The sequence below is a fragment of the Scyliorhinus torazame genome, chromosome 3, assembly GCF_047496885.1.
Source record: "Scyliorhinus torazame isolate Kashiwa2021f chromosome 3, sScyTor2.1, whole genome shotgun sequence".
In the NCBI taxonomy this organism is placed as follows: Eukaryota; Metazoa; Chordata; class Chondrichthyes; order Carcharhiniformes; family Scyliorhinidae; genus Scyliorhinus; species Scyliorhinus torazame.
In genome coordinates, this window is record NC_092709.1 from 123,500,245 (window position 1) to 123,524,111 (window position 23,867).

General features: G+C 48.5%; 1 protein-coding gene across 3 annotated transcripts in view; it reads left to right on the forward strand.

Annotated features, from left to right (window-relative positions):
- The first annotated feature begins 503 nt into the window (after positions 1-503).
- Positions 504-23,867, forward strand: part of ndst3 (N-deacetylase/N-sulfotransferase (heparan glucosaminyl) 3) — a 1,764,928-nt gene continuing 1,741,564 nt past the window's right edge. Inside the window, exons 1-2 of one of the 3 annotated variants that reach the window (XM_072496177.1) lie at positions 504-645; positions 2,780-2,884. The gene's annotated coding sequence lies outside the window, so the exon portion shown is untranslated. Of the gene's footprint in view, positions 646-2,474; positions 2,562-2,779; positions 2,885-23,867 lie in introns of those variants that run through there. The other 2 variants (XM_072496171.1, XM_072496172.1) reach the window with 2 other exon arrangements.

Here is a 23,867-nt window from a genome sequence, read left to right on the forward strand (position 1 = left end):
TGCTAACCACTGCGCCACCATGCTGCCCCTCCGAGTGCATATTTAAGAAGTTTGTTCCTGATTTTTCTTTTGGTGGTGCTATGTTCCACTTTTGCATATAATCTTTTCAAACAATATGTTCCTAAAATGTATTATTAGAAAATAAATGTATGTGCACATATGAATGAGAAACAAAGGATATTTGGAAAGGCATTCACGTCTTTTGGTACACAAAGTGCATATTGGCCTCAACAATAGTCTTATTAAAGCTTCAGAATGAAGCTGTCCATTTAATACAAAGGCTGGAGGAGATGTTATTATGTTGGATTGCTTATAATGGTGAGGAATTGAGTTTTGCATAGAGAGGTTCTGATAGGTCCACTTTGGTTACGTCTGGCAGCAGCCTGTCACTGTAAATGAAAGTCCTGCAGTGAAGAGAATTCAAACAGCTAGCAGCATGTAAAAGTTTTCACTGGCCTGGGGGCCATTAGTTAGAAGCTGCTGAGACACTGCATGCATGGTTCTACCAGCTGTTGGCACTGGATGTCTGGTGACTGTTTGGAGAGGAAGAAAAAAAACCCTGTTTGGTGAGGTGCCATGTTACTATAACTGGAGGCACCTTTAATACTGAAAGCTCTGATAAGCAAGAGACCTCATAATCAGAAGGTAGGAAGCCAGCATGGGTGGACTGCAATGCCTTCCAGCAGTGAACCCTGTCTTCAAAAAAATAAACTCTATATGTTTCTAATCCTTTAGATACTGTAACAACAATTTCAAAATCACTGTTCACTTTCTGAAAGGTCTGTTGCACTTACATTGCTTTGTTAAATAAATTTGAAGAGTCCTTTTAAGTAGAATATGAACGGCACGTTTTGCTGTAAGTGTTAAATAATCATTAACCTTAAGGACATGAAAAATAAACTACATATGCAGTTACATGATGATGCTTCAGGTATTGGCTGCATGTCTATTATATCTATTATCAAATAGCATACGTGTACATATATATTTTTAATGCCATAGTGAATTTATGTTATGAACTGGAAATTATTGTAGATGATAAATAAAGTTCAGATCATTTCTATATTGATAAATTTATTAAAGCAAGCTAATTACCTCAGCATTGTTCACCTCTGACCAATTAAATACATTCAGATTCCAGTGGTCTCTGAGTTGCTTGCACTAATTCATATAGATGTCCATTCGAAAGGGAATGTAGCGTATTCTATTTTTAAATCTTTGATCTGTTGTAATTGAGAACATAATGGAGCCTCAGAAAATGTCTTAAATATCTTAAGAAAAACAATTACGATAATGCATTTTTGTTCAATATCAGATGACATAGGTGTGTCTTGTTGTTCGTGGTGTAATCACTAACTCCATGGTGAAAGCATGCACATGTACCTTTAGAATTTCCTTGGTACATATTACTGTACACTGGTTGTATTTATAATTTAATCAAATGACACAAAAATCTGGTAGTTTCTAATGTACGGAAATTACATTATAATCCAGTCGATATGTGATGTGGGTTAAGATTAATATGAGACTCTGTTGCTCAAATCAGCTGCTCATTGTGGTGTATAAAAAGATGCTTCACTTGATCCTAGCTGTCAGTCCTTTGAGAGACTCAAAAGCAAGTGAATTAAAGGAAGGAGTTAACTGTAAATTGTTGGTAGGTGGATCTAAGGCAATAGGGTTTAGGGAGCTGCATGGAGCATAGCTGTGAAATCAATGAGCAACTAAGGTTGGTTCTTCCGTTGCAAAGAAACTAGCTTGCATGCCTAAAAGCAATCTAGCTTTCTCAGTGAAAATTTGTTCCTGAGTCTTATTTAGTTTACATAAAATGCAGATAAGCAAGTGACTTCTAGGGCTGTCTACTTCATGATAGCTGCCTGGAACAAAGGGAGCTTTGCGGTCTCAATGAACAGATGCTTAAAGAAGATGAAAGTGCTGAATATTTCTGTGGGGAGAAAGGGTTTGTTATTTGGACTTTTGTAAGAAAAGATAAGCTGACAACAGAATAATGCGTGCAGTATTTCTGCTTTCAGTGGTTGTTCAAAGGATTTTTTAAAAATGAAAACGACTCAGGGTGGCATAACTCAAATTGCTTGAAATTCATGTAAGACATTTTGACTGGCAATGAGCAGGATTTATGCAGAAAGAATCCATCAGTTCTTTATTTTTAAATTTCTCTTTCTTTTCCTTCAGTGCAGCATGGCCTTCAATTGTTCAGCTTCCATTATAGTTCAGCCTCTCTAACATATTTAATCCAGAGAAAGGTGCAGTAGATAAAATATTCATGTTATGTAGTCTGCATTTTTAAAGAATGTTCTTTCTGGTTGGTACCACTGATGTGCTTTGTCTTGGCATCGCAGTAGCTATGCTGACATGCTGCATGATGTAAATTGCCTTCATTCATTTCAATGTTCGGGATTTTGTGTGATCTTTTCCTTGTCACTGGGTTGCAAGCAAAGCTGTGACAGTGATGGAATTGGCCAGGAAGGAGCTGCAGGTGTTTATCATTTCGTGTATCTGTACAGAGAGCGACAGCTGCTGTTATAGGAGAGGACAAAATCAAAGTAAGTCAGCGGAAGGATGTTAAGATGAAGAGAAGCAAAAGACTGTCTTGCCTTACAGGATGCAGTTATATACTCATTTCACTTTTCAGAAGCTGCTTAAAGGATTTATCTTGCTAATGTATTATATTAGCTCTTAGAGGTTGTTGTATGTTTCATATATATATTCTGCATGTCAGAGCTGTTATTTTATAATTTTCCTATGCTGACTGCTTTGACAGGAAAAGGAAACCAGGAGGTGGCAGCAAAGAGCCAGTCTAACTGAGACATCTTCGGAGTCTGGTTACATTCATTGGAGCTGAACTCTTCACGAAGAATAACGTCTGGTAATTACAAAAAGTTCTTTTTCATAACGAATTTCTATAATGGTACATCAGGTTACAGCAGTAAATTTAGACTGAATTGCAAATGCATATATTGTGCTAGAATTATCTGCAAGGCGTGGACGTTTGTGAATGTGGAAGAAGGGGCCACACTAATTGCAAGTGATAGTGATTTACCCTGAGCAACAGAAAGACATTATAAATTAAAATAATGAAGTCCCTGGTGTTGAAAGGAATAAGTGGGGCTGGCTTGCAGGATGCGTGGATAAATTAAATTTCCAGCAGAAAATTTTAATGTGCTAATTATGTTAGCATGTAAATAGTTGGAATGACGCTCCCTGCTGTAGTGCTAACCACTCTTTTTGAGCAAAGTCAAAGCACTGACCTTCTATTATTAGGCAATAATATGTTGTGAAATATATCCCATCTGCCTTGTTTATGTGTAACCAATGTCAGACATTTGAATGTATCATCTGCTGCCATGCGTTGATTATAGGGATGGTTTCAAAAGCTAACATCTAAAATAAATTCCATACAACTACCAAAAGTACTTCAGATTTCTGCAGCATATCTTTCGCTATTGATGTTGTGTACTAGCAGAAGCTAAATGACAATGAAATAGGAATAATCTCCAACACAAATATGAGTATTTTGTTTGTGCGTATTAAGGTATTTGTTCATTTTATTCATCAAATTTGTTGCCTTTTGGGACAAAATTAGCTGATCGGCAACATAAAATCAGGAGAGTGAGCTGGAGAAGGATGTAGTGGTTTGTTCAATAATAGACATCTTTTAAGTGCAGAGGTTCTGGAAGCGTAATTTGCAACAAACATAATTCCAATTTTGTCTGAATCAAGAGCTCCAGCAAATTCAGGACGATTCAACGCGTGGAGAAAATGTTGGGTTGCTTTGAATTTGCATTCAAGCTCAGCATCCTTTTCCTCCAACAAATAAGGGATCAGATCAATGGGAAAGTGTTCACAGCCACAAGACTATCTCATTCGAACAACTGCCAAACACGGCATTTTCGTGACAATAATATACATTGCAGTTCAGTGATATGGTAATGGTCAAAGAAAAACTTTTATTTGCAAAGTTTATATGAGATTTCATGCCATGATATCATGCAGATAAATAAGCAGCGACTGAATTATGTGAGGTCCTGTCTCAAGAGAGCTGCCAGCTATTCAGAAGCTTTCCGGAACTTTGGGACAGAGGTATGTGGCATTGGATCCCGCACCGGCAGCTGGGACCTCCCTCCGCCCACCTACGGCCGTGCCATCTTCTCTCCGGCGGCCGCCCCGCGCCGACCCCTACCTCTGCGCTCGCCGGCGTCAGCCAGCACGACTGGTTGATGCCGTTAAAAAGGTTTTCTGATTTACACCTGTGGTCACGTCGGCGGGACTTCGGTCCATCCAGGCCAGAGATTTGGAGCAGCCCCGATACTTTGACTGCCGGACAATATGGCGGCTGGCGTTGGAGCAACGGTGCGGGATTCACACCATCCGCCGGTGATTCTCCGACCCGGCAGGGTGTGGAGAATCCCGTCCCAGATACCAGGGGCGAAATTCTCCGTTATCGGCGGAAAGTAAATAGTTGGAATGACGCTCCCTGCTGTAGTGCTAACCACTCTTTTTGAGCAAAGTCAAAGCATACGTCAGTGCCACGCGGTGACAGGTGTGCCAGCAGGTGGCAGATGTGTGCCACGGTTTCCCGGCTCATCCGGAGTCTCCTCCTGCATTCCCGGTCCGTGAGGTCCTGGTATGACTGCCGGGGCCGGTACACATGGGGCGCCCTCGGGTGCCTCCGTTGCCGTGGGGCCGCGACGTCCTCCTCCCCTCCTCGTCCTGTCGGTCAGGTGTCCCTCCAGCCTGGGCGGCTGCCGCCTGCCCCTCTGCGGCAGCCTGCGCCGCCTCTCTGGCACGCTCCTCCTCCTCCTCCTCCTCCTCCTCCTCATCCAGGGCAACATAGACATGAGCGGCTGCCACCACGGCGGCCAACATCGCTGGATGATCTGAAAACATGACGGCCTGGTGGGGGGGAGGGGAACGACGACATGTCATCATTGCCCATATCCCCTCGTCCCCCCAGCCAGGTGGCATGGACCGCATGGGTCCAACTGTTGGAGGCTGGCACCTGGCCAGGTGGACCAACTCACTTGCCCTCCCATCCCCCTCCTCGGCACGGACCCCCCCCCCCCCAACCTCCACCCTAGCACGGACCCCCCCCCAACCTCTACCCCGGCACGGACCCCCCCCAACCTCCACCCCAGCACGGACCCCCCCCCCAACCTCCACCCCAGCACGGACCCCCCCTCAACCTCCACCCCAGCACGGACCCCCCCCCTCAACCTCCACCCCGGCACGGCACGCACCCCCCCCCCCAACCTCCACCCCAGCACGGACCCCCCCCAACCTCCACCCAAGCACGGACCCCCCCCCAACCCCCAACCTCCACCCCGGCACGGACCCTCCCCCCAACCTCCACCCCGGCACGGACCCCCTCCCGGCACTCCCCCTGAGCCCAGCCTACTCTAACCACCCCCCCCCCCCGCCGCACACACACACACACAACCCGAGACACACCTCTCCTCAGGCAATCAGACTGCGGCCACGCCATTGCCTGCCCAGAGCCAACCCCCCAGGCCGTCACTCACCTCCACGCTGGTCGGCGTGAGCCTGGAGCACCGGGTCACGCCGATGAAAAGGAGGTTTGATTCACGTCGATGTGAACGGTCATCACGTCGACGGGACTTGGGCCCATCCGGAAGGGAGAATATCGGCAGGCCGAAAATCGGCTGCCTTGCGCAGACCCGTGACATTCTCCGCGGCAGCGGTGCCATTAACGCCCCGCCGACTTTTCTCCCTTCGGAGACTTCGGCGGGGGCGGGGGCGGGATTCACGGCGGCCAACGGCCATTCTCCGACCCTCTGGGGTGCGGAGAATGACGCCCCAGATCTCTCCTGTCGCTGGTTAAATCCTGGTAGCAGAGGGATGAAGCCCTTAAGTGGGAATTAATTGCCCATTTAAGTGCCTCAATTGGCTACCAGTGGAGATGGGCTTCCTGATGTCATCCCCCTGCTAGTATAATTGCAGTGGGATTAGGGACTGGTAGATAGGTGGATATAATGAGCACCTGCCTTCAAACACAGCAGCAGAAGAGTGTAAAATTCCTGCCGAAGAATCATCTTCAGTTGAATAATGTCCAAAATTGACTCATTTATACTAAGGAAGATTTCATGCAGGGCCTGTTTGCATTCGTAATATAAGCAAAATCCATGCAGAATCAGCTAAATCAACTTATTTTCAATATAGGTGAGTCACACTTATATGGTGGCACAATGGTTAGCACTGCCGCCACACAGCACCAGGAACCTGGGTTCAACTCCTGCCTTGGGTGACTGCCTGTGTGGCGTTTTCGCTTTCTCCCTGTCTGCATGGGTTTCCTCCGGGTGCTCCAGTTTCCTCCCACAGTCCAAAGTTGTGCAGGTCAGGTAGATTAGCCATGATAAATTTCCCATAGTGTCCAAAATGTTCGTTGGGGTTACTGCGTTATGGGTTGGGGTGGGTGCGTGGGCCTGGATAGGGTGCTCTTTCAGGGGGTTGGTGCAGACCTGGGGCAGGGTTCTCCACCCCGCCGCGCCACATTTCTGCCCCGACTGACCGGCGAGATTCTCCGTTACACCAGCCGATCAACGGGGTTTCCCATTGTGGGGCAGCCCCACGCCATCGGGAAACTCCTGGGTGCCGGCATAATGGAGAATCACGCCGGCGGAGAATCCCGGCCCTGATGGCTGAATGTCCTCCTTCTGAACTGTAGTGATTCTATGATACACAGGGGAGGTCTTGTGGTACAATGGTAAGATCCCGCCCTCTGAGTCAGAAGCTTCTGGTCAAAGGGTCATTTCTGGACTTGATAACCAGGGAAGATGTTTTCATAACATGACCAAACAGGTTGAATGTCAATCCTCTTGAAATCTATTACCTCCCTCCTCACAATTCATAATGGGCCTGATTTACCGACCAACTCGCTGTGTTTTAATCAGCGGAAAAGGCGGCCCACCAGCGGAATCTACCAGTCCTGCCATTGTCAACAGGATTTACCGTTGACTGCACCCCTCGTCGCCAGGAAATCCATGCGCCAGCGTGGGATCAGAATATCCCACCGGTATGAACGGCTAGTAATTGCCGCCCAAAATTTCCAAGTTTGTGTCAGAAGCAGATTTTGAAATAGAGCCCAGTACATGAAAGTCTGGGGCTGGGGTTTTCTCTGCCGCATCATGGTGTGCTTTCCTGCAGCGGAGGCAGCTCAACATTAGCCGGCGGTGGGATCATCTGATCCTGCCAAAGTCAATGGTCATTTGTGTTGGTCGCTGGGGAACCCACCGCTGGGAGTTACCTTCGGTTGGGCTGGAAAGTCCCATTTTAGATCATTTAGATCAAAAAAGCAGGGGTCCTAGTACTAACCCCAAGGGAACACCTCTGCAATCCTTTATCCAATCTGGAACAGAACCAATGACAACCAGTTACTTGGCTGACTTCCTATTGTGCTGCCATTTTCCCTTTTATTCAATGGACTTCAACTTTACTGGCAAGTCCATTAAATGACATTTTAACAAATGCCTTTTGGAAGTCTATGCGTGCTACACCAACACTTAATCCTCATTAACCCTCTCTGTTATCTCATCAAAAAAACTCAATAATATTAATTAAACACAATTTGCTTTTAATAAATCCATGTTAGGTTTCCTTATTTAATCCACACTTTTCTAAGTGACTTAATTTTGTCCCTGCCTATTCCTTCTAAAGTTTCTCACGACTAAAATCAAACTGCCTGTCCTGGGTGCTCCTTGCCCCTCTTCTGTCCTCTCCATCAAGACCCTCATCCAACCACTTGGACCTCACCTCCTAAACCCACTCTCCCTTCGCCACGCCTCCACACCTCCCCCCCTCCCCCCGGCAACACACACACCACCATCCTAACCCTGCACTTAGTTGAACGCTGGGACTTTGAATCTGGGGACTGCATATAGTCCAGTCTTGACAACTGCTGAGCCTACAGAACTATCAGCCAGTTGGATTGGCAAGCAGTTCGCTAAGGCAGCACTTCCATCCGAGTGACTGTACCTGTACTGTCTCATCTTTAAATATTTGCGTGCCAATCTTTCATTCCAATTTACCCCAGGACAGGTCCATTCTTTTTGTTTATGAAGGAGCAATTCAGTTTGGCCAATCCACCTACCCTGCATATCTTTGGGTTGTGGGGGTGAGACCTACGCAGACCACGGGGAGAATGTGCACACTCCACATGGACAGTGACCCGGTGTCGGATCAAATCCGGTGGGATGATATGCATAAAGCAATTCTGTATATAAATTACGCATGACCTCCGACCACCAGGTGGCAGTGTAAATCTACCACGTGACTCTGTCTCTGGGGAGTTGGGAGTAAGTCGTGTTGGTGCATAGACGTATTTTGCAGTAGCTCTAGAATAGTTAATTAGTGTTAGCAGTTTGTTATTTATTTATTCCAGTTATCTTTATCACACAGTAGTTTCATAATACATTATTTAAACTAGATGTCCTGTAGTGCATCCTTCATATCGGCCAGTCTACAGAACATGACACCTGGGTCCTTGGTGCCGTAAGTGGGCAGTGCTAACCACTGTGCCATCATGCCACCCTAGGGACAGATCCATTCTTAATCCACTCACATTGTCCCATCTTCAATTAAGTATTTTTATTTTAGATTGCACATAGTCTCTTTCCATAGTGAACCTAAATGTTATAGTATTGTGATCACTGTTCTCTGAATGTTCCCTCACGGACACTTGACCCAGCTGACCCACATCATTCCATAGCACCGATTCCAGTAATGTCTCCTTCCTGATTGGGTCAGAAACATACAGCTCAAGAAAATTGTTTGAACATACTTCAGAGACATCGATAAGACAATTTTGGGTTACACCATGTAAAATTTGCTCCAAAAGAATTTTTACCTCAAAAATGTTTCTTAGAAGAACTGTTAAGCCTCAATATTTCATGTAGCCAATCTACTTGTCTGGAGGAATGACTAGACCAGGTGAGGTACAGTGAAAAGTATTGTATTGCATAGTCCAGAAAGATCATTCCCTACATGAGAAAAAAAAAACCAAATAGGGCATACATAAGTACACAATGTAAATACATAGACACATGGGAATATAAATGAGATCTAACTGCTAATTGCTCAGGCTAGGTCATTTTTGTTAATATTCTTGGTCGACTGTGCAGAACGGATGGCAATATGTTTCTTGAGTAATGGTTGCCAGATGTCACAAAGGCCACATGTCTTGGATGACATGCATGCACTGTAAACATTATTTGAATCTTGTTTCAACCCCTCTTGGTCTGACTCCACCAAATGCCTGACTATTACTTAAGTTAGTTCTCTCCCAATCCTTTGTGCACTTTATTTCTCTTTCTGGTGTTGCATCCTGTTTCCCAACCAATCCTCCCCGATAGTGATAGCATGTCACCCCGCAAAGATCAAGGACCTTGAGGCTGGCTCTGCTGAGGTGGGAAGCCAGACCAATGCTTCCTGTATGGGTCCAACCTTCCCCCAGAACCTATCACAATGTTCGAGGAATCTCTAGCTTTCTTCCCTCAGCCATCTCACTCCACACACATTCATCTGCTCGATTCTCCTCTTTCTCAGGTGCGTAACACCCAGATGAATCCGGAGGTTGCTACCTTTTGAGTTACTGCTTGCGAGTCTCCTTCCAGCTCCCTCGAACCTGCTTGCATGGCCTTATTTCTTTCCCTCATTGTGTCTTTGGTATTGACACAGACCATGACCACTGGCTGTTCTCCATCCCGTCAGTGTGCTCTGCAGCCACTCAGTGACATCATTGACTTGGCATAAGGAAGGCAACAAGGTACCCCCTTGGAATCATATCTGGGGGTCACAGAAATGGCTGTCTATTCCCCTAGCTATAGAATCACCTGTCACTACTGCTGTTGCAATTTTCTGCCTGCTTCAGGATCCCCCCCCCCCTCCCCCCGCCACTCCCCCACCCCACTCCATCCTCTGTAGAACTGAACAACCAATGGTGCCATTGTCTTTGCTGTGGCTGAATGCGCCCCAGATCAACCGTGCCTTTCATCAGTATTCATAGTTAAATCCATTTGGAGAGTGATATGCCCTCAGGCTGCTCCTGCACTCCCTGTGTGGTCCTGCTAGTTGGTCTGGCGGACATCCATTCCCTTTCTACCTATATGCCATTACGTTGTGGGGATGACTCACATGAAAGGTCGGGAATCTTCCGCCGACAGGTCCTAACAAACAAGGATCTGGTGAACATTCCCCGTTGGGGGCGCACAGTTAAGTATAGCCCCCAGAGGGAAGAGGGGAATTCCCAGCAGTTCCCTGGCAGTTCTCCCTGGCACTTCCCAAGCAGTGTTAAGTAATCGGATAAGAGACATTCCAATTAATTGTCTCATTTATGTTAAGTATCCAATAATTGACACTGATGTGTAAAGGGGCTTCAAATGGCCTTTGTGTCAGGTGATGTGATGTTAGAGTTTTGTGCAGAGTCTGTTGAAGTGAAATGAAGGCGTTGGTGAAAAGGAGCAAAACTTTTGACTCTTTATTCAACAGCAGCTAAACATCTAACAAGCCGTGCCAGAGAGCAGTGTGAAGGAGCAGAGCCAGTGGGTCTTCCGTTTGGGAAGTCCATGGGAGAAGTTCTTGGAGGGGAATCATGTGTCTATGGTCTGGGTTCTTTTTAAATGTATTTATTTTTAGATTGGGGCACCCTTTAACCTTGTTTTTCTAAGTGTTCAAAATACGGCAGGAAACCCGGGCAAGACAGCAGGCTTTTCCCATCGGAGGCAACACTTTGAAAAAAAAATCAAAATAGAATCATAGAAAAGATACAGCATAGAAGGAGGCCATTCGCCCTATCTTGTCCATATAGCCTGAGGACCCCCAGGTGCCCTTTCTTATCCCACCTTCCTGCACCCGGTCCACAGCCCTGTAACGTAGGGCACTTAAGGTGCAGATCCAGGTATTTTTCAATAGAGTTTAGTGTCTCTGCCTCCACCACCAGCCCAGGCAGTAAATTCCAGACTCCCACTAGTCTCTGCGCAAAAAAGTTCTTCTTCATGTCCCGACTACACCTTCTGCCTCTTATCTTGAATATATGTCCCCTGGTTCTAGAATTCTCTACCAAAGGAAACAATTTTATCCTGTCCACTCTATCTCTTCCCCTCATAATTTTATGCACCTCAATTAAGGGACCCCTCAGCCTTTTTTGTTCCAAGGTAAATATCCCCAACCTATCCAATCTCTCCTCGTAGACTCACTTTTCTCGCACTGGCAACATTAATATTGACAAAATATTTCATCTTTTGTCTTTAAAACTAAAATAAGATTTAAAAACTGATTTAATTATTTTAGTTCATTATCTTAGATCATTACCTCAATACTTGCCTTTGATACTGATCTTATAATAATAGTAATCTTTATTATTGTCACAAGTAGGCTTACATTAACACTGCAATGAAGTTACTGTGAAAAAGCCCTAGTCGCCACATTCAGGTGCCTGTTCGGGTACACGGAGGGATAATTCAGAATGTCCAATTCACCTAACAGCACATCTTTCAGGACGTATTGGAGGAAACCGGAGCACGGAGGAAACCCACGCAGGCACGGGGAGAACATGCAGGCTCCTCACAGACAGTGACCCAAGCCGGGAATCGAACCTGCCATTGTGAAGCAATAGTACTAACCACTGTGCTACCATGCCGCCACGGTTCCCTTGAGTTCTGCCACTCTTTCCTCTCTGCACTGACTCTGACCCCACGCTTTCCATTCCTGCCTGTGCTCCTCCCGGTCTGAGGCCTGCTCTGTTGCAGCTTGCCAGCTTTCATCAAGCTTCAACTGCAGTAGCTTAGGAAGGCTCTTCAAATTGTGCTCTTTGCCCTGGACATGTACAGCCATCAGTAGATGTTTTAAAAAAATTAAATTTCCGAAAAAAATGACTTGTGTGCACCAATTAAACTATTAAATGCTGCAAGTGTTTCAGTTTTTAAAAAAGTCATGCCAACAATAATAAGTCGGGTTATTCAGACTGAGGACTTGAAACTGACAAACAAAACATATATTTTTGATCATAAATCCATTTTCACTGTATGAATTAAACTACAGCAGGCAACCACTCTTACATGTATCAAGGAATACCTCTTAATGGAAAAAAGGTGGTTAAGTTCCATTATACTACCTGATTGCACTGAAAATTTTATGTTTATGATAATGCAAATGCATTTTACCCAAACAGAACAATTTGAAGAGCATTTCAGATGCAATGTTTCAATTGCACCCAAAGTTGAAACTCCACTCCATTGTAAACCTCCAAATAATTAAATCAAATATAACTTCTTTAAAATAAAACTAGAATAAACTGAACAAACTCAAAGAGGATAAAGCTCCTGGTCTGAATGAATTGCATTCCACACATTTTAAAACAATCTTGAAGAGATATCAGAGGCATCATTACTCATTTAATATGTCATTAGAAAAAGTGTGGTGTGAGAGAAATGACAGATAGCTAATGTAATTCCTATATTTATGAAGGAGAACAGAACATGTCCAGGGAATTATATACCAGTCTGGTTAACATCAGTGGTAGGAAGAATACTCAAATACGTAGGAAATGAGAGAATAGAAGAACATCTAGAAATGATAAATAAAATAATGAACAGTTAGCATGGATTTCAAAAGGGAACATCTAGCCTCACCAATGTATTGATTTTTTTTTGAGTAGGGAACAGAAAGAGTAGTCAATGGTCATGCAGTAGCTGTAATTTGTCTGGATTTTCAAAAGGCCTTCGAAAAGGTGTTGAATAATAGACGACTGAATAAGGTTAGTTGTTAAAAAGTGGCAGAATGGATAACTAGCTGGCAGTGATGCTCAACAAGGATCAGAGCTGGGACCACTGCTGTTCACAATCTACATGAAGAATTTGGACTTTGGAATCAAAAACACTGGGCGGGATTCTGTGATCCTGAGGCTAAGTGTTGACGCCGTCGGAAATGTCGTTGGGTTTCTCGATGGCGTCAGCACGGCCTCAGGATCAGCAATTCTGGCCCCTACAAGCGGCCAGCACAGCACTGGAGCGACCCACGCCGCTCCAGCTGCTGATCCCAGCGTGCATTGGGCACTGCGGGGTCCGCGCATACACAGTGGCACCAGCGCCAACGCACACATGCGCAGTGCCTCCCTTCTCTGTGCCGGCCCCAACGTAACATGGCTCAGGGCTACATGGGCCGGCACAGAAGAAAGGAGGCCCCCAGCCAGAGAGGTCGGCCCACCGATCGGTTGCCCTCGATCACGGCCAGGCCACATTGGAGGCCGCCCTGGGGTTGGGACCCCTCCCCTCCCACAGGCCGCCCCTGGACCCTTCCACGCCGAGGTCCCGCCGGCTGAGCAGGTGTGAACGGCGCCAGCGGGACTCGGGTTTTTTGCAACGGCCGCTCGGCCCATCCCGGGCCGAGAATCGACTGGGGGGCAGCGTAGAGCGGCCCCCGACCGGCGCCACGCCAACCACGCCGGCGCGAATGGAGCGGGAATCGCATCCCGGCGTCGGGGCGCAATTCGCGTGGTCACGGGGATTCTCTGGCCCGGCCCTGGGCTGAGAGAATCCCGCTCACAATTTCTAAATTTGCAGATAATAATTGGAGGGATAGTCAGTTCTGAGGAGGACTGCAATAAATTACAAGACAACATCAATAAACGTGAGAATGAGACAATAATTGGCAAATGAAATTCAGCACAGATGAATTTGAGGTAGTCCATTTTGGCAAGAAGAATCGGGAGTTCATTTAATACTTGGAAGGTGCAAGTCTTTTTTTTTAAATTTAGAGTACCCAATTCATTTTTCCAATGATGGGGCAATTTAGCGTGTTCAATCCACCTATCGTGCACATCTTTGGATTGTGGGGGTGAAATCCACGCAAACACGGGGAGAATGTGCAAACTCCACACGGACAGTGACCCAGAGCCGGGATCGAACCTGGGACCTCGGTGCCGTGAGGCAGCAGGGCTAACCCACTGGGCAACCGTGCTGCCCTGGAAGGTCCAAGTCTTGACGAGTTGGAGGAACAAGGATGTTTCGGAGTACACATACACCAATTACTAAAAGGTACATCTCAGGTTAGCAAGGCCAAAGAAAAACACACCATGGACTAGGTTTTATTTCTCGAAGGAGAATAGATGAGTAGCCAAGTTAGTCTAAACCTGTTTTGAACCTTGGTTAGACCACACGTAAGAGTGTGTGCAGTTCTGGTTGCTGTATTATAGAAAGGATATAGAAGCACTGGAGAGGGTGCAGAGAAGGTTTGGATCGTATCAGAATTGACTCTTCATTAGGAAAGGATTGAAAGGCTGGGTCTCTTGAAAAAAGAAGCTTGAGGGGTGGACTAGTGGAGGTATTTAAAGTTATGAAAGGTTTTGATAAAATGTATAGAGAAAGAATGGATAAACATTGGATAGAAAAGGAATGTTTCCTATTGTGGGGAGGGCATAAATAGCCCCCTCGAGATATGATAATCGTCAAGAAATCCAAAAGTGAATTCAGAAAAAAGCCTCATCATCCAATGATTGGCAAGACTGTGGAACTCGCTAAGACATGAAGTGGTTGGAAGTGAGTAATACAGATACATAAGGGAATGGAAACTAAACAAGCTTATGAGGAAGAAAGGAATAGATGGTTATGATAGCAGTTTTAGATGAGAAAATATAGGAGGCAACTTGAGTGGAGCATAAACACTAACATAGACAGGATGGGTCGAATGGCCTGTTTCTATGCTTTATATCTGATGTGATTTTAAGTACGTAAACTTTTCATTAAGAGCCAGATGGTTTGTTTAATGATTTTAAAAACTGCCAGTGGATGGCATATAATTATTATGTTACAAAACTACTAATCCAGAGACTTTGGTTCATGATCCAAAGACATGAGTTCAAATTCCAAGTTATCAAGTGGAGAATTTAAATTCAGTTAATAAATCTGGAATTAAAAAGTTAGTATCGATAACAGTCATTAAAGAAACACCTGTCTGGTTCACTAATGTCCTTTAGGGATCAAAAACGTGCCTAATCTGCGTCTGCTAAACGAGGCTGCCTATCTGAGGAGGGCAAAACAAAATTTGGTGCCACCAACTGCAATAACATTGAGACAGCCTGAAGAGATTTTTGATAATTGGCTCCTTTTAAAATTCATGTACTACAATTGATCACTCTGCAAACACTGGAGGTAAATGCTGAGCTTTTTACTTTTAAACACCAATTAATTCCCGAGTGCCCAAATAGCCTATTTTCAGCTTTCAACAGAAGTGTAGTTGTTTCTATTACTCCATTGCCGTGAAATCTCTCCTGTAGCAAAACTGAGACAGTACTCCGAAACGGCAACACAGGGCAGAACCAGCTTCTTATCACAAGCTTGATCAGAGGAGACTGCCAGCAAAGATCTGGGGTGAAATTCTCCGGAAACGGCGCGATGTCCACCGACTGGCGACCAAAACGGCGCAAATCAGACGGGCATCGCGCCGCCCCAAAGGTGCGGAATGCTCCGCATATTTGGGGGCCGAGCCCCAACCTCAAGGGGCTAGGTCGGCGCTGGATGAATTTCCGCCCCGCCAGCTGGCGGAAAAGGGGCAAAATTCTCCGGAAACGGCGCGATGTCCGCCGACTGGCTCCCAAAACGGCGCAAATCAGACGGGCATCGCGCCGCCCCAAAGGTGCGGAATGCTCCGCATCTTTGGGGGCCGAGCCCCAACCTTAAGGGGCTAGGTCGGCGCCGGATGAATTTCTGCCCCGCCAGCTGGCGGAAAAGGCCTTTGGTGCCCCGCCAGCTGGCGCGGAAATGACATCTTCGGGCGGCGCATGCGCGGGAGCGTCAGCGGCCGCTGACAGCATCCCCGCGCATGCGCAGTGGACGGAGTCTCTTCTGCCTTCGCCATGGTGGAGACCGTGGCTGAGGCGGAAGGAAAAGAGTGCCCCCACGGCACAGGCCCGCCCGCGGATCGGTGAGCCCCGACCGCGGGCCAGGCCACCGTGGGGGCACCCCCGGGGCCAGATCGCCCCACGCCCCCCCCAGGACCCCGGAGCCCGCCCGCGCCGCCTTGTCCCGCCGATAAGGTAGGTGGTTTAATTTAGCGGCGGGACTTCGGCCCATCCGGGCCGGAAAATCGCGCGGGGGGGGGCCCGTCAACCGGCGCGGCGCGATTCCCACCCCCGCCGAATATCCAGTACCGGAGACTTCGGCAACCGGCGGGGGCGGGATTCACGCCAGCCCCCGGCAATTCTCCGACCCGGCAGGGGGTCGGAGAATTTCGCCCAAGGCCTTTGGTGCCCCGCCAGCTGGCGCAGAAATGGCATCTCCGGGCGGCGCATGCGCGGGAGCGTCAGCGGCCGCTGACAGCATTCCCGCGCATGCGCAGTGGAAGGGGTCTCTTCTGCCTCCGCCATGGTGGAGACCGTGGCGGAGGCAGAAGGGAAAGAGTGCCCCCACGGCACAGGCCCGCCCGCGGATCGGTGGGCCCCGATCGCGGGCCAGGCCACCGTGGGGCACCCCCCGGGGCCAGATCGCCCCCCCCAGGACCCCGGAGCCCGCCCGGGCCGCCTTGTCCCGCCGGTAAGGTAGGTGGTTTAATTTACGCCGGCGGGACAGGCATTTTAACGGCGGGACTTCAGCCCATCCGGGCTGGAGAATCGCGCAGGGGGGCCCGCCAACCGGCCGGCGCGATTCCCGCCCCCGCCGAATCTCCGGTGCCGGAGACTTCGGCAACCGGCAGGGGCGGGATTCACGCCAGCCCCCGGAGATTCTCCGACCCGGCGGGGGGTTGGAGAATCTCGCCCCAGTACAGGATGCAAAATGGTGCACAAGTAGAGCAAATGTTGATTCTCTCAGCTTTTCAAAAGTCACAATTGATGCTCGATCAATAACTCCTGAAGCGAAATTGGAGACAATTGAAGGCTTTATTACACTAGATGTTTCCCCCAGTAGCGCAGGTACAGAAAGCAGATGTTGGGGCGACACGGGCTCTTATACTTCGCCTTACTGGGCGAAACCAGCAGGCAGGCTTAACCAATGAAAACAGTACCTCCTACACCAATGGTCTTACAGCATTACAGAGTACCGTAATACCTCAATACCGACTACCACAACAATTTAACCAATTTTTGATTGAAAAGGCTTTTATTATAAGGTCCGGAAAGGAGTACACACCGAACCAAACAGGTTGGATCAAAAGGAAAAAGGTTGAATGCAACAGAACAAGAGTGCAGAGCAGTTACTCTACTACAGGAGCCAGCTCACAGTTCATAGCCCTCCGGTTTTATACAGGATGTAGAAAGAGGCACCTCCTCCATCCTTCAACCGCCACCCCACTCCCCCCACCCCGCTCTCCCCCGCCTCAGTGGGGGAATGCACATTCCCCATACTCCTTTGGGAATATAAATTCCCCCACTCTCAAGAACTGCTTAAGTTTTCATTAGTGTCCCATGACCTGCTTAACCCCAGATTATGACATTCCTCCTGCCCCGAAGTCTGTGGTGACACCGTCGCACACGCGGCCGGGCCAGGATGGGGAGGCAGGAGGCCCCCTACCATCGGGCGTCGAACGGATTGGTGGAGCAGGGTGCGTCTCTTCCACCCAGACCGGCGGGGAATGTCGGGCGCGTGTGGCGTCGGCGGGGGAGGCACCGGCGTCCCCGGCACTGGGGACGATGATGAGTCCATCTCCGAATCAGAGGAGTCCGACTGGGAGTCAGGTGGAACGGTATGGCTGCCATATGGTACAGCGGGGTTGGAGACATTGCAGGTGTCCAACAGGGCCCTTGCGGCTGCCAGGCACCTGGCTCTAAGGTGGTCCACGTGGCACTTCACTTGTTCGTTCCAGCACTTGCAAATGACACGAGGTCGGCCCAGTCCGCGATAGAACAACGCCCTTAAGCGATCGGCCACCCTGAGAGTAGTTATGGATGTAAATCTCGTCCCCTGGGACAAAAACACAAAACGGGCGCTTGGCCTGTAGAACTGCGGTCTGAAGATCCTTGCACACTTTCGCCCACACGTCGGGCAACAGCAATCTGCTCAACGTTGACCCATCAGAAGCTCCGCAGCGGCAATCCCGGTAACTGCATGGGGCAGGGGGAGTTAGACCAGTAAGCAAAGAGAAATTGGGCCAACCTATGATCCAGTGCCCTGTTTCCTCAAACCCTGCCTCTGGGTGCCCGAAATTCCCCGCTGGTCTGGACGGAAAAGGCACACCCCATGGCAACCCATTCGACGCCCGATGGTAGGGGGCCATTCTGACATGGCGGACTCCATTGGAGCACAAGAAGGCCGAGAAATCTTGGCTCATGAATGAGAGCCCAGTATCGGACACGAGGACCTGCAGAATCCTGAGGGTGGAGAAGGAGTGGCGTATGTTCTCGATCGTCATTGCCATGGCGATAAACGGCATTCAGTGGACCTCCATCCACGTGGACCATTGATTAGCAGAAAAAATATTGAGCCCAGAAAGTGACCGGCAAAATCAACATGCAGCAGGCCCAAGGATGGCCAGGCCATGCCCAAGGGTGCAGGGGCGCAGTGGCAGGTAGCCACTGTTGTTCCTGACAGACATCACACTAGCGGGCTACCATCTCGATGTTTGCATCCATACCAGGCCACCAGATGTAGCTCCAAGCCAACATCTTCATCTGCAAGGCCCCGGGGTGGCCATTATGGAGGTCATTTAAAACTAATGACCGACCCTTCTCCTGGATCGCAAACCAGGCTCCCCAGAGTAAGACCCCATCTCCCACATTTAATTCAGTCAACTTGGTGGCGAAGGCATTCAGCTCCCCAGATAACTGACTTGCAGTGCTGCCAATGAGGATGACGTTTCTCACCTTTGCCAAGGCGGGATCCATTTGCGTCCATTCGTGGATACGTAAGACCGTGATAGGAAGAGCATCCATAAAACTTAATACCGTTGATAATCTGTCGACATAGTGGGGAGGCACTGACTGCAATGGCAACAGCAGGTGACTCAGTGTGTTGGCGTGGGATATCTGGATCCCAGGTGATGGCCGAACGTGTATTCATAGGCTGCTAGTAGAATTGCCCAACGTTGGATTCTAGCCGAGGCTATTGGCATAATGGCCTTATTTTCTCTAAAAAGGCCCAGAGGTTTGTTTTCAGTGATCAATAAGAAATGGCGTCTGTACACATAATGATGGAATTTCTTGGCGTAGATCACCGCCAAGCCTTCTTTCTTAATGTGGGAATAGCGGCGCTTGGCCACCAACAAAGTCCTGGAAGCAAAGGCACTAGGCCACTCTGAGCCATCTGGCATTTGATGCGTCAACACCGCTTCGATCCCATATGGGGAGGCGTCACAGGTAACGATCAAAGGTGCCTCTATATTCGCCGAAGGCAGCTTTCTGGTCAGGGCCCCAATATCATTTGAAGTTTTTCCATAAAAGACAATGTAGAGTGGCCAGAATAGCAGCCAGGTGTGGAATTAATTTTCCAGGATATTTAACGAGGCCTACGAACGACCTGAGAGTCATGGCATAGGTGGAGTCAGAGCCATTTGGATGGCCTTCACTATGTCCGCCACGGGGTATAGGCGCTATCTACTCGGTATCCCAGGTAGACCACTTCGCGTGAATGAAACCATTTCTCTTGAGCACTGCCTCCAGATTTTTCAGGTGTTCCTCTTCCGAGACATCGGTTTACCAAAACGGCCACCTGCGGCAATGCATGCAGCACGCTTTCAATGGTGTGCTCAAAAATGGCGCATGTAGAAGACACCCCAAAAGGCAAATGCATATATTCAAATAGGCCCCGTTGGGTGTTGATGGTGACATAACACCGCGAGGCCTCATCCAATGGCAGCTGCAGGAGTCCACACCGAGCTGAACAGCTTGAATCAAAGAGAAAAAGGTTTAATGCAACAGGACAAGAGTACAGTGCAGTTACTCTACTACAGGAGCCTGTTCACAGTTCATGGCCCTCCGGTTTTATACAGGATGTAGAAGGGGGCGCCCCGCACCCCCAGTGGGGGAGTTGGGAATATCAATCCCCCAGTCTTGTAGGTGTCCCATGGCCTGCTTAACTCCAGGTTATGACAGCTTTCATCACCCAATAGTCTGTGACTATTACTGACATGGTCCGGCTGGAAGGTTGCACTGATTTCTTGTCCTAACTCTTTGAAAATTAAAGTAGACGTACAGGTCACACGGTAACCATTGTACTGTAATGCTGTTCATCATGAGGGAGTTCTTGTGGTATTTAAATGCAAAGAAACCTTCAGACCTGCATGTTGTACATTGTGTGATTCTGGGTGCTGGCATTTGAGGTTTTGTGTTCATAATTTCAAAGACTATTTATATTTCTGCAATTTTTCTGGAAACGTATTTTAGTTTTCTGTGAACCATTTCTTTCTTTCCATTCTTCTTTCTGCCATCTGATTTTCACTGATTTTGGAGAAGTCAGAGACACTTCCACAGACAAACAAGGGGCAAACTTGGACAGGTTTCACCAGCAACAAAAACGTTCAAGTTCAGGAGTTATGCCCTTGTCCCAAGGCAATTTGCGATACGCCCCTTGTCATATTGGCTCAAATGATATTCAGGTATTCCTGGAGCTGGTGCTAGCAGACATTAGGCCTCTTTCAGTGCAAAGGAGGGTCTAACTCTTGTTTGAAGATTCCGCTCCAAAACAAATCAGATTCTATGGGGAGATGGTGCTAAATATGCTACGCTTAGTTTTTCAGGTTCCATCTGTGCCCTAATTAGTTGCAACTAATATAAAGGTCATTATTTTCTTCTTTTTAATGTATCTTATTGCAGAACCACGATGAAAAGGAAAGCTCCTGGTTTCACCACCAAAGGAAGCTGCTGCATACCTCCGCTCACCCTTCTTGTTCATCACCCTAGTCCAGAGCACATTGCTACATTCTCTTCAAAATAAAAACAACTTCATTTTATACGCTAGAAATTGCTATAAAAGGACTTTTTTTCCACAAGCTTAGCAAAACCAGAGTTTTGTAGTCCTGGCATTATGCCACTAAACTTTAATTATATTTCAAGAGCAAATCAAAACTGGAAATACAAATCAATCTGCCAAGTCAAAGGCTATCCTTTCAAATATGAGAGGCCTGAAAATATATGATTCCAGCTCTACCGCTATTACCATAGTAAAGATGGAACTTCCAACTGCTAGGCTATGCACCAGGACCCATCTGAATTTATGGGATCAAGGATGTTTACATAAAGTGATGGGTGAAAATTAGCAGCGGGAATTGACTGCTACTTGGAGTATTTGTAAGTTTGAACAGGAATGCCTCATGGAAAAATCTGCCCAAAAAGGCTGGTGTCTGGAAACTTGCAAACTTTAGTGGAGACCATTTTTGTTATTCAAACGCATCATTGTGAAAAGCTGATGAGTGAGCCATCTCCATTTGGAGGAAAGATAAATCATGTCGTTGTTCTTGCATATGCCTAAGAGGCTGGCTCAGAATGGTTTTGGAGGAAATTATGGGCAAGTTATTTGCCCAACATCTCAGCTACACTTGATGAAGAACCCAAGAGACCAAGAAAGAAAATCAAGGATTTAATATCCATGAAGAAAAGTCCCACTGAAATTCACCTATAAAATTATTATAGTCAATGACTCTTTAATATCATGTTATTTATACTATTGATCTGCCGCCGTCAATTTTTAGATGGGGATTTTTGAATATATGGTAATCCAATGGCAGATTTCACAAATTAAGATTGCAGGAATTCAAAGCAGTGGCCCCACAGAATTTCCTACCTATTATAATGATGAGTGAATTTGTAAAACCTAATTTTAATGCACAAAAAGATTCTGTAGGGCCTTTTAACCTCTGTGCAAATCTGATAAACATACTGAGTTTGTAAGTGTACAAGTGCCCATTCGTTCAATTATTTTGATTCCAATAGAACTGCCTATCAAGTGTGGAGTATGAATTCATAAAATCTACTCTGTAGTGTCTCAGCTCTCCAACATAGTCTTCCTTGACCTATTGAGCATAAATGTATATATTTCAGAAAATAAATCGAAATCATTACCAGAGTTTGAACGGGCGACATATAAATTGATGCTTAGCTACTGATAATGGACAACATAGAATAAAAATTAGTGATTCACATTCTACCATTAAATCAGTTGCAAGAACTAAGGAATATTGCCTGTAGGTTTATAATTAGCTAGTAGAAATAACTACTGTAGATAATAACTCACAAGTGGAGAGAAAATTCAATACCTTTTCCTGGACAATCAGTTTAAAGACCATGGGCGAAATTCTCCGGAAACGGCGCGATGTCCGCCGACTGGCGCCAAAAACGGCGCAAATAAGTCGGGCATCGCGCCGCCCCAAAGGTGCGGAATGCTCCGCATCTTTGGGGGCCGTGCCCCAACCTTAAGGGGCTAGGTCGGCGTCGGACGAATTTCCGCCCCGCCAGCTGGCGGAAAAGGCCTTTGGTGCCCCGCCAGCTGGTGCGGAAATGACATCTCCGGGCGGCGCATGCGCGGGAGCGTTAGCGGCCGCTGATGGCATTCCCGCACATGCGCATTGGAAGGGTGGAGACCATGGCGGAGGCGGAAGGGAAAGAGTGCCCCCACGGCACAGGCCCGCCCGCGGATCGGTGGTCCCCGATCGCGGGCCAGGCCACCGTGGGGGCACCCCCCGGGGCCAGATCGCCCCGTGCCCCCCCAGGACCCCGGAGCCCGCCCGCGCCGCCTTGTCCCGCCGGTAAGGTAGGTGGTTTAATCTACGCCGGCGGGACAGGCATTTTAGCGGCGGGACTTCGGCCCATCCGGGCCGGAGAATCGCGCGGGGGGAGCCGCCAACCGGCGCGTCGCGATCCCCGCCCACGCCGAATATCCGGGGCGGGATTCTCCACTCCCACGCCGAAGTGGCTGCGCCATCGTGAATGCCGTCGAGGTTCACGACGGCGCGGAACGGCCCCGGTCCCGACCGATTCAGGCCCTGACAATGGGCCAGTATCGGGGCGCGTCATCTGCACACGCCAGGCCTTGTCGCCCGTGTAAAAGCGGCGCCGCATAGATGACGCGGCCGGCGCCGCATAACAGACGTCATCCACGCATGCGCGGGTTGACCGGCGCCAACCCGCGCATGCCTGGTTGCCGTCCTCTCTAAGTCCGCCCCGCAAAAAGATGGGGGACGGATCTTGCGGGGCCGCGGAAGGAATGAGGTCCTCCTTCAGAGAGGACGGCCCGACGATTGGTGGGCACCGATCGCGGGCCACCCCACATTCCAGGTGAAGCCCGGTGCAGGATCCCCCCTTGCCCCCACACAGACCGCCCCCCCCCCCCCAGCGTTCACGCACTGGCCACGACTGCAGCGACCAGGTGTGGACGGCGCCGGGGGAACCCGCCATTTTGGCCTGGCCGCTCGGCCCATCCGGACCTGAGAATAGCGGGGGTGCCGGAGAATCGCCATTTTGGGTGTCTCCGGTGATTCTCCGGCCTGCGGCCCGCGAAACTCGACCGGGCCATTCCCGCCGCTTGGGAGAATCGCGGGAGGGCGTCGGACTGGCGTCCCCGGATATTTTGGGGGCCCACGCGATTCTCCCAACCGGCGTGGGGTCGGAGAATCTCGCCCCAGGTATTAGATTTCTGATGTGTTTGGGCATCAATGCCAGCAAGCACTAGCAAGGATACGGGGTGACATTCTCCGACCACCCGCTGGGTCGGAGAATCGCCGGGGGCTGGCGTGAATCCTGCCCCCGCCGGTTGCCGAAATCTCCGGCACCGGATATTCGGCGGGGCGGGATGGGCCGAAGTCCCGCCGATAAATTGCCTGTCCCGCCGGCGTAAATTAAATCACCTACCTTACCGGCGGGACAAGGTGGCGTGGGCGGGCTCCAGGGTCTGGGGGGGGGCGCGGGGCGATCTGACCCC